This window comes from Colius striatus, chromosome 4 (assembly GCF_028858725.1).
Source record: "Colius striatus isolate bColStr4 chromosome 4, bColStr4.1.hap1, whole genome shotgun sequence".
In the NCBI taxonomy this organism is placed as follows: domain Eukaryota; kingdom Metazoa; phylum Chordata; class Aves; order Coliiformes; family Coliidae; genus Colius; species Colius striatus.
Window position 1 is genome coordinate 91344710 of NC_084762.1, and position 11891 is coordinate 91356600.

Here is an 11891-nt window from a genome sequence, read left to right on the forward strand (position 1 = left end):
TAATGCTTAAGCCACTCAAAGGGACATTGCCAAGGTGTGCAAGCCAATAAGTGCTCCACGGCAACTTTATAGTGAAAGGAGAGGATGGTAGTACCTATTCACATGCACGAAACTTGAGATAAAAGCTGAAGCCATGTACTCCAGTTATGTGCTGCCTGCAGGTGCTCAACAATTTAATGTGCCTAAATCCTCCCCATATCACTGAAACATATAACAAATCCTGTCCTGCTCTAGCAAACACCTCCGAGAAAACAAGCTTCGTAGTCAACGTGCTTCTATTTTAATGTCCTTTGGGACACTAGATAATCTACTGCTGTGTTGCCTTGAGGAATAATCATTTATCTGGTATTTTGTCCGAGTCTCTAGAGAGTGAGCTGTCACAGAGAACAGCTGGTAAGCAACAGGAAAAGCTGTGCTCTGTGACAAGGAGAGTCCTTCGTTCCTGTTGATAAATCGTCATCTCACCTGTGCCTGCATTTTCATATCCTCCTTCCATTTTCCATCGAGATGCTTTGCTTCCTCCAGAGACCCGTTGATCACAAAGGGCTCTCTCCCTGGGTAAAGCATGAATCCACAGGAATGAGAGTATGAAACACTTCCATTGCCTGCTATTGCTGGCTAGATCTTAATTTTATCCATTTAGGCCTAAAGGTCAGGGAAGGAGTTGTTAGGTAAGTAGCAAAGCTGTCAGCATTAGAAGTAGTTGGGACAGTTCAACAGGAGAAATATGAAGTCCTGCACATGGGGAATAACCACCACATGCACAAATATATGCTGCAGGACACCCATTTAGAAATCAACTTAGCAGAAAACAACCTGGGGATGCAGGAGGATAGCAAGTGGAATAGGAGCCAGGAATGAGACCTTACTGCAAAGAAGGATAATGGTATCGTGGGCTGCATTAGAAGGAACATTCGCAGCAATCTGAGGCAGGTGATCCTTCCCCTCTGCTCAGCATTGGTGAGGCCACACCTTGAGTGCTGTGTGTCATTCTGAGCTCCTCACCTCAAGACAGACATGGAGGTGGTGGAGAGGATCCAGCGAAGGACTTGGAGGATGATTAAGGGTCCGGGTCATCTGTCCTATGAGAAAAGGGAGAGGTAGCTGGGACTGACTTCCCAACTAGCCATTCTTCTCTAGCATATATAGCAGTAGAGGATATGACCAGCTTCCTTGGCTCATCCATCCAACTGTTTTGCATATCACTTAAAAGCTGAGGTCAGTCATCATGAGATTGATTACATATCTCTTTTCCTATCGGTTTTGAGACACAAATTATTTGGAGCTGTTTAGTAATAAAGAATAACATAATGAGATAGGCAGTTGGTCTTTTCCTTAAAAAAAAAGGCTAAAAATTCAGAACCAGATGACAGAAAAAAAAAGAGTTGAGAAGTTTTTGTAGAATTTTCAGATGAAAGCAAACACATGAAATAACAGTGTGAAAACCAACAAAACTGGGGATTTTTTCCAAAACATTCAAAGAACTGTTGTCAGCCATAGTAAAATAAAGCCTAGGAACTGTTTTCTTCAGAACAGCAGTATTAGTTTAAGAAATGATCTCGTTTTGAAGAAACAAGTTTAAACCAAAAGGTTAAATAACCTCAAAATGACAGGAGATCCTTTTGCTTCTGGTAAAGTCAATGCCAAACAAGATAACAATTTTACTTGCATTTTACTCCCAAAACAGTAGCTATTTCACTTTAATACAAAATGTTTTTATTGATATTTCCATTTCTCCCCAAACTAAATCAAAATACCATTACACAGGTTGCCAAGCTGTAAAGTCACCCTGAGTCAGTCACCAGGAAATGAGATGTACATTTTTGCATCTATAGCCTAATTCTGATTAATACTGCAATTTTGTTACAAAAAAATAAAAGCTGTATTTTTTCTTTCCTTCTTCTTATTGTATTTTTTCTCATTATCCTCTTTAGTTGTTGTCTTCCAAAAGCTGCACATATACGTATTTCTATATAAATTAAATAAATGCCTCTCATTTAGGTAAGAAAGTATAACTTTTCCAAAACAGGGAGGGAAGTGAAGGTAAAATTAAAATATAAATCCACATCTTAATCCAAAGAAAAGTCATATCTTTTCCTTCCAGAAGGTTACACTTTGTATGGATTCTACCACTAAAAAATTACTATACCATAAAAAAAATTTAAACACTTATGTGAACTTTGCAAGTGCCTGCAATTTTACACAAAGATGACCACAGATGCAATCATGTATAATATTCTAAAATAGGTAAAGATTAATACAGTTGTAGTTGTTGCTAATAAGAAATTTGGCTTAATTTATAAAGTACTATAATAGTTGTATAAAATACTTTTATAAAGTGAACCACTTTTCTTGCTTTTTTTTTTTCCAGACGAGATGTATGATGCAGAAGCTGAAGATTTCACTGGAAGCTGTCCAGTGTTTATCACTCAGTCCATGTCTTTTACTCTGGTATCAGCAAACTATGGTTCAAATTCATCACTAAGGTAACTCTTATAGAGGAATTGAAAGTAAAAAAAACAAAACAAAACCCAAAACAAAACAAGGAAAGAAGCTTATATTTGTAGATTTTTTGCTATATTTCTGTTTGAGTGGGGTAAAAGAGTTATATTACTTTTGATTCTGATTGGATAGTCACGAGAGCAAAACTTGACTTCACCTTTCTAATGCAGAGAGTAGCTCAACCTCTCTAGAAACAACATTCATACAATCACCTTGATTCATCTCACTTTCTGGGCCAAAAAGAAACAGCAAGGTTCACATTCTTATTCAGATTCCCTAGTTTCTGAACAGGACACTCACTCATCATCATTTGTGCAGAGTTGGTGATAACAGCATAGAAGAATCAATAGAATGTTTGTTGTTTTGGGTTTTTTTATTCAATCTGTGAATTTACGTGATGAGGTTTTAATTTGTAAGATGGTTTCTAAGTCTATCTGGAACATTACTTTGATCCTTCATTATGTACTCAGGTAAGGACAGCATGCTTGTTAGAGAGGGACAAGGTCAGATATGCCAATGCTCCATTACAAATGAGACTCAGTGGTGATTTTGGTGCTGTTATTGATTTAACTTGTTGAGGTATGATCTGTCCCAGTAAAATATTTGTAATAATTCCATATATCTCCAAGTACTGACAGCAGCAGCAGTTCAGCTAGTACTTGTCTGCACAATAGGTCTTTATTTGGTTTGCCCATTCTCAGGTCATTTCATTAGATTACTCATCTGTTGTTGTAACTGGTCCAAATTAAATGCCGATAAATGTTTTAAGGCCTCAGAGGAATAATGTTTGAGACTAGCATTAAATAGTCTCTAGCTTCTTTAAAGCTTATTTGTAAAAGCCTAAAAGTGAGCAATCACCTTCGCTTGAGCATGCTAAGGCAGAAATTAAAACAACACAGAGATTAAAACAACACAGATATATCTTTTTCACTTTCTTCAAACACAATCAAATTCCTGCCCTGCACCTGGAAAAGTTTTAATTATATACATACATCTAGAATAGAGTAGTATCAACAAGAAAAACTGAACAAGCCACCAGCATGTAATCCATTGTTTACTGAAGGTAAAATGAAGTGGGTGCCATTTTTTTAGGCATTGCTCCCACTTCCAGTGAGAGTGATGTGCCTAAGGCACCTAGAGACTATTTAATGCTAGCCTCAAACGTTATTCCTCTAGGGTCTTAAAACCCTTCCACTGAACCAGAACTTGTTTGCCTCCTTTCTCTTCACTTTCCCTTCTTGGCACTGCTTTTACTATTGTTTAGATACATGGCACGACTCTTCCTATCAGGGGTTTACATTAAACATTGGCTTATATGCCAGTTTTTTCTGTATTTGGGATTGTAAAATTTCAGGCCCTATTTTTACCTCCACCTGGGTGATCAGCTTTTACAAATCCACATGTATTGTGACCTTCTGAAAGATGGAGTAATGTCTCTGAGGTGTTCTATTCTTCCCGTCCCTTGTTTCTTTAAGGTGAACGTTTCAAACATTCATGCCAACTCTAGTCTAGCCATATAATCCAGTTAACGTCTGTAACAAGATGATTAGCAGAGAAAGACATTTCAAAACACAGTATTACCATTTCATTGTGATTTCTGATTTCTTTTGCTTCTTCTTCCTCACTTCCATCAGTAAAAGATCACAAATCCATCTCATTAAGAAAAACAAAATATTTCTTGGTTCCAGTGAATTTTCTAAAGCTGTGACCCAATGGCTTTACTGATAACAAAGGATAATTCTTGACATTATTAGATGTAAACGTTTCATATGCGAATGACTATGATAAGATACTTCAGTTTTGGTTTATAATATCTCATCATCAAACCCTTGAGAAGTGAAGGAATTTCTACAGGTGTTTGGATGCACAGGGACGAAACACAATGCACATTAAAATGCGATGGTTTTCTGACAAGTTCCTGGATTAATGTCTCTTAGAGCAATTCTTTAATAGCTAAAGGCATTTATTTCTCAGAAGGTACAACACAATACTAAAGAGGCATTGACACTTCAAACAGCCATAACTCAGTCACTCAGTGCTATTTAGGGTTACATTTTATCAAGACGTAACTAAGGAGTAGGTTCATACTTGAGCTCCTCAACAGATTGACCTTTTCAAAGGAGCTCAGTGAACAGCCTCTCTGCCTTCCCTCTGCCCTTCCTCATTCATTCTCATTCTCTCTCAGAAGATGCTTATTCTAAAACTCGTGCCTTTGAACAAGAAGTGTGTATCTCTCTGTCCCAGTTGATTGGACTTCATTTGGTCTTTTCTTCTTAGTAGGTGGTTAGTAGGGACCCCACTAAAATTTGTCCCTTATGTCTTTGATCTAACTGAGAAAGGATTTTCTCCAGAATAGCCCTCCTACTGCTATCCTTGTATTTGAAAAAGGAAGAGCAGAATTCAATATTACAACTTTTATCTTCCTGAAGAATCACTACCTGTAATGAAGTTTCACTTCCCAGAAAGTGGCTGCACATTGCCTGTTGATGGGAAGTAGGGAATAAATCTTTGGTTTTCCTTTCCTTCTGCTTGCAGCCTTTGCTTTTACTGTATTAAACTGCCTTTATCTTGACCCATGAGTTTTTTTCCATCTTATTCCCTCCTTCACTCTCATGTTGTTGAGGAAGCAACAACATGGCTAAGTGGGAGCTGGATATCCAGTCAAGGTCAACTCTCCATACCCTGAATCAGTGATATTCATACCTTGTTGATAAATTCTACCTGACAATACCTTCTGCATAAATATTATTCCCAAGAAACATCTGTTCTGCTAGCTGAAAAGATTAATAGAATCACAGAATCAGAATCTTAAGGGCTCGAAGGGACCTCGAAAAATCATCTAGTCCAACCCCCCTGCCAGAGTAAAACCACCTAGAGTAGGTCACAGAGGAACGCATCCAGGTGGGTTTTGAATGTCTTCAGAGAAGGAGACTCCACGCCCCATCTGGGCAGCCTGTTCCAGTGCTCCGTCACTTTCACAGTAAAGAAATTTTTCCTTGTATTTCTTTGGAACCTCTTGTCTTCCAACTTGTACACATTGCCCCTTGTCCTATCGTTGGCCATCATTAAGAACAGCCTGGCTCCATCCTCCTGACACCTACTCTTTAGGTGTTTGTAAACATTAATTAAGTCACTCCCCAGTCTCCTCTTTTCCAAGCTGAAGAGCCCCAATTCCCTTAACCTTTCATCATATGGGAGATGTTCCACTGCCTTCATTATCTTTGTGGTCCCGTGCTGAACTCTCTCCATCAGCTCCCCGTCCTTCTTGAACTGAGGGGCCTAGAACTGAACACAGTTATCCAGATGTGGTCTCACAAGGGCAGGGTAGAGGGGAAGGAGAACTTCTCTCAATCTTTTACCCACAGCCCTTTTAATACACCCCAGGAAGGCCATTCCTACTACTCGTCTTCATATCATCAACAGTGACCTTTTGTGGCTCCTTCATAATGTTAATTTGATTTTATGACTCGCTCATCACACAGGCTTGAGAAGACACTGAAGTCTGTAAATATAACCCTGATTCAACTCTGGAACATGCCCAGTGATGGAAGTTCCAGATGACTTCTAATTTTGAAAAATGAGATCATTAGATACATGTCTTACAACTTCCTATCTTAATGCTTTTTAGTTGTTAATGTATTTTTAGTTGTTCAAACATTTGAGATTTGAGAATGCAAATCAGGTTTTTTATCATAATTTCTAACTAGAGATACCACTTGTTTTAGCTAAATTATTTTCTTAAAAAGTGAGCATTTGGCTTTAATGGAACATCTTGTAAATATGCATGGAGAACAGTAAACTGAAATGTTTACCAAAGTCTGAGGAAAGCAGAATGTACTCTTTTCTGTATTTTGTATAAATAAGGCTTTATCTTTGTGTTTAAAATAGTGCTTCTATTTCTTTATTAACAGAAAATATGTACGAAGACAAAACTGCTGTAGCTGTAACTGAGCAAGTCGTTTATGAGCTCAAATGAATACACGGTACTGACTGTTTTCACCATTATTTAATATGAAGAAAAGGAAATTATACCTGTCAGCTTCACACAAACAGGATTTTAGCAAGAAATCTGGACAGGGGAACATGTAATTTTTATGATTTTGAATCCAACAAATAGCTCAGAGAAGTTCAAAAGAAAACAGAAATATTGTGTGTAGTTAACAAACAAAATGGTATTTCACTTCCATCTCTTGAAACTCCTTTGAAATATTTAAATAATATAAACTGATCTCTCATTTCTGCATTAAGTAGCCTAATAATTGCCATGATGTGGTTACTTTGAGTGGCCTGTTAATGAAGGTATTTATTATAAGCCTTGGTAAAGTGTAATAAAATTTGAACCCAATTGAACTTTGTGAAATAGTTTACATTTATGTGTTATAGAATCAGTTTGGAGCACTATTATCACACGCAACTGACTGGAGTGAAGTCTACATTAAGAGGAAGCAGTTGTAAATTCTTTTAGGGCTCTTAGTCACACTAGGCTCATTCTAGACTCAGCAACTTTCAGATGCCTTTCTTGTGTTGTATCTGGACAAGGGGTAATGGGATCAAGCTGGAACACAAAATGTTCCATTTAAACATAAGAAAAAAATATGTCACTGTTGAGGTGAGGGAGCCCTGGCCCAGACTGCCCAGGGAAGGTTGTGGAGTCTCCTTCCTTGGAGGTCTTCAAGACCCAGTTGGACATGATCCTGTGTGACCTGATCTAGATTGACCTGCATTGGCAGAGGTGTTGGACTAGATGATCTCCAAAGGTCCCTTCCAACCCCTACCTTTCGATGATTCTGTGATTATACGATGACTTTCATTCATTTTATGAATAATTTAGATGGGACTCCCAACAAAACTTGATCTTTCTGACTCTAAACTGTTCAGTAGGTACTACTATCTAAAACAGAAGCATTGGTTCCACTGGTAATACCAGTGTCTCGATCTTTCAGGTCTTCAATCTGTGGTGTGACACTGAAGAGCCACTGTGTTGAACACTTTCTTCTGATGAGCTGAGAGAGTTTATGAAGCTTTAGGGCACTTCTCTGAGGGATCCTCATCTCCCATAAAAAACTTGATGTTACTTTGTGTGATGTAATCTGTTCTGTTTTTCTATATAGTGAAAAACAGGCCAGAATCCCTATCAGTGGATCCATAATGCGACCAAAATCTTAGGGAAGGAAAGGATATACAGCTGCACCACAGTGATGTGATGCAAGGAAACAGACAAAATGAAGATTGTGTCATCTGCATTTTTGATCCTCTGGGAAATATATCATTATCACAAATAACTGTGATGCCATTCCATGTTTCATTGACATTTGATATTTAGACAGATGACAGAAACAGGTCCATTATTTAAACAATACTGTGATTTAAGTATGAACCACTGACTATGACATATTCCTAAAATGAATTCCTACCCTTTTTCTACCATCAGTGTAAAGAAAGCATGCTCGGTGTAAGACTGGTCTTTTGCACTGACATGTCCAGAAAGGTAGGAAAACAGGATGAAAATTAAATAGCAATTCAAATATGGCTGATTTTCCTTGAAAATTACCAACTTATATGGGAAATATTAGACTGTTATTTTTAAAGATGTACACTGGCTACATTTAGACCAGACGTACAAAATCATTAAGATCCATTTTCTGTCACTGTAAGTGCATAATTTCCCAGTCTTTTAATTCTATTTTCTAAGTCAATTTAGTGTTAAGATTATTAAATTAAGCTCTAAAGCACTGAGAAGTGGATCATGTTTTAAGCCATATAAATGGGCAGTTTACACAGCTAAGAATCTTTCAGCAGTTGTTTTGCAATTGGCAAGAAAAAAAAAAAAAGCTAGTCCTTGCCTGTTGTTTTTGTTTCACATACATGACACACAAATAAGCCGACCTTTCTATAAATCCAGCTCCGAGGATGGCTATATTACTGATGTGAACGATATGTTTACTCTGCCAGACACCTTAGCTTGCAGTTTCAGTCTCCAGATTGCATAAATGTGAGTGTATTTTCAGACCATATTTTGGAGTGAATCTGAATTATTCTATTTAAAACAAAACTTGATCCCTAAAAATACTCTACTTCTGGGACCTGTAGAAAGGAAGTTTTGGCTCCCTTTGTCCTCAGCAGTCCTTCACATCATTGCTGAAGCTTTTATATCTTTATATCTTCCTGTACCTATAGCACACAAGTCATTTTTTCAAGTTTCTGGTATAAAATAATATCTTAAGGGTTGGGAGGGACCTCAAAAGATCATCTAGTTCAATCACCCTGCCAGAGCACGATCACCTAGAGTATATCACACAGACATTCATCAAGAAGGATTTTGAATGTCTCCAGAGAAGGAGACTCCACAACCCATCTGGGCAGCTTGTTCCAGTGCTCCCTCACCCTCACAATGAAGAAATTTTTCCTTATGTTTCTTTGGAATCTCTTATGTTTTAGCTTGTACCTATGCTCCTTGTCCTACCATTGATTAGAAATCCAGTGCTGATGCTAATAAAAAAATGCTGTAATTTTTTTCCAGTACACTGAAGGGCTGGAAGAACATAAAGAAAGAACCATCAGGGGAAATCTGGTCACCAGTCTCTCATTCTCATCTTCTCTACTGACATAGGAAATACATAATTTATAATGGTATGTCATCTTCACACAGCTTTTTCAGCCACTAGGAAAATAGGTCAATATGTTTTAATTTACTCTGAATTCACTACATTTATTTATTTATTTGGTTTTAATGTGGCACAAACATTTTGCATTTATCTGTTCCTAGCAGTTATATTAACATTCTGCTATAACTAATGGCTGAAAAATTATTTTTCCTGGAATCCAAATTGAAAGATTAACCTCAATATTTCTTTAAAAACATTTTAAATTGTTTTCAATTGCAGGAGTATTTGTCATATTGTAACATTTTAGGATAAAAAATACATTAATTAATATTTATCAGCTCAATGGTCAAAGTAAAAATTAAACTACAACAAGATAATTATAGTAGGCACATGATGTTACTGTTCTTTGGTTTGTTACTCAGAAAAACTCAGACCTTTTCATAGTGTATATCCTTGTTTACACAGAAGCATGGAATGGTAGGGGTTGGAAGTGACTTTTAGAGATCATCTAGTCCAACCACCCTGCAGAAGCAGATCAACCTGGATCACGTCGCATAGAAACATGTTCAGGTGATTCTTGAAGACCTCCAAGGAAGGAGACTCCACACCCTCCCTGGACAGCCTGGGCTAGGACTCCCTCACTTAAACAGTAAAATAGTTTTTTCTTATATTTAAATGGAACACTTTGTGTTCCAGCTTCATCTCATTACCCCGTCTCCTGTTGCTAGATACCATGGAAAAAAGGGATGCACGGAAGTGTGTATTAATATGAACAAATCTGTCCTGTCAACTCTTATGGATTGATTTTCTTCAATTTATTTTTATATGTTTACACCAATGAAAGAATCTGAATATGCAGATAAGTCTTTTTTAAATTAAGAGTTTAATTACCAAAAGAATTAATAATTTTCTCAATCCTGTTCACTCAGAAAAATCCCAACACAGTCAAGATCATATATTAATCTTAGTAAGATTATAAATAAAGGATTAGACTATATGCATATATATATATATAATATATATAATATAAAGGAGCAAGGGGATTATTTGCTGATGTAATTACGGTGGAATTAAGTTTCTGAATCCTTCTTATACTGAAAACTTTGGCTTTATTTCAAGAGAAATATACATTCAGAACTTTTAATTTCAAAAGAAAATTGGCAAATTAAATATCCTGGAATTTTTGTTTTCACAGTCCTTATGGTTTTAAATCCCTGTATTGGTTGAGAGCAAATTCAATTGTCTTAGATCAGCAAGAAGTAAGCCCTAATAACACAGAGGCGTAAACCTTTATTCTTTCTCAGTAACTATTTGCAGACCAATATTGACATTTAGTTGTGTGATTGCCAAATGATGTATATAAAAAATATCAGCCTAAGGAAAGAAGTGTTTATCTTCAGTGATGTGTTTCACTATTTACAATTTATTATGGTTTCTTCTCTGTCCCATGGTTGTTTGCTTAGATCTTTTTAGCATTTCAATGAGTAAGGCTAAATAATGAATAAGAAATGTATGAAGAAAAATCTCATTTTACAAGATTAGAATTCATTAAAATATATTTTTCTCCTAGTAATCAAATACTTATTTAATTAGACTTTTTATTTGTGAGAAATTGTAAGATTCCACTAATAAACATTAAAGAATGCATTAAGTCAATGATCTTGCTCCTATAGTATTTTTAGACATTCTCAATAAACTGAATCTATAATTATAGTGTATAATAAAGACCATGTAGTAAATAACAATAATAATATTAAGTGTAACAGTAATAATAGTAAGTGTAACAATAAAAATACGATAACATATCATATCATATAAGAATCCAACTCATATGTAAGAATTGAACTGAGCTAAACATATCTAAAAATTTAAGAGGTGGGAGAAAGTATGTATACAAAAAAATAAATGACCTACTCTAAGTGGACCATAAAGCGAGGCAGTAAATATATACATTTTGATGAGTAGTGCAACTCTAAATTGTTTAGAGCCTGAGATTATTACTATTTTTTAATTGATTATTTTCATGCACAAATGATTTTCAAATATATAACATTTCAGGATTAAGTATTTCAAGTATTAGCCATTTTTTTAGTGCCTCTGAAATAAAAACTGGATGAATAGAAGAATATAATTATATCTTTTCTGCACTGGCTTTCAACAGAAGCTGTGAATTTAAATATTTATTGCACATCAAATGAAAACTGGTAAAACCAGATGTCCAGAAGATTAAAATCTTATTAGAAAACAATATGAAAAATTAAATACCAATATAGTAAATGTAAAATTATTTAATTGTTTTAATTATTCAAAATTGCCTCTGAATTATCAAACACTTGCTTTGAAGAAACTTTGGATTAGTCTGTGGTTATGTACTAAACATTTTATACCTCTGGAAAAAGCATGAAACAGTTATGAAAAAGCTTAGAAGATCCAGTTACATAAAAATTGAGTGGTAACTGAGTTTGTTAATTATCAGAGTGCAAGGGTACTATGTTTTATGACTCATCTACTCTAATGGCTCTATCATCTACAGGAAATTTCTCTGTCCTGTGATTATCTGCTCCTCTTGTGTGCTCCTGACACCACACTTCTACCCTCACCTTTTTATTAGCTCTGACCACCAAATGACTGACCGTGCAGTAAGACAAAACAGTGTGCTATTCTTGCAGAAATCTCACTACATTTTCCAATGTTAGAAAGCAGAATCTGCCTAATTTAAGAAATACAGTGAAGAGAACAAGTTTAGGAGTTGGATTAGAGAGAGAGAAAAAGATCAGCAAGATG

The 11891-nt window shown here is 36.0% G+C and overlaps 1 long non-coding RNA gene across 1 annotated transcript; it reads left to right on the forward strand.

Annotated features, from left to right (window-relative positions):
* Nucleotides 1-2385: 2385 nt before the first annotated feature.
* LOC133625266 (uncharacterized) lies at nt 2386-9741 on the forward strand. Its single transcript, XR_009818578.1, has 4 exons — nt 2386-2486; nt 6414-6485; nt 9023-9132; nt 9573-9741. It is a non-coding gene; the product is annotated as an uncharacterized LOC133625266 (long non-coding RNA).
* Nucleotides 9742-11891: the final 2150 nt, after the last annotated feature.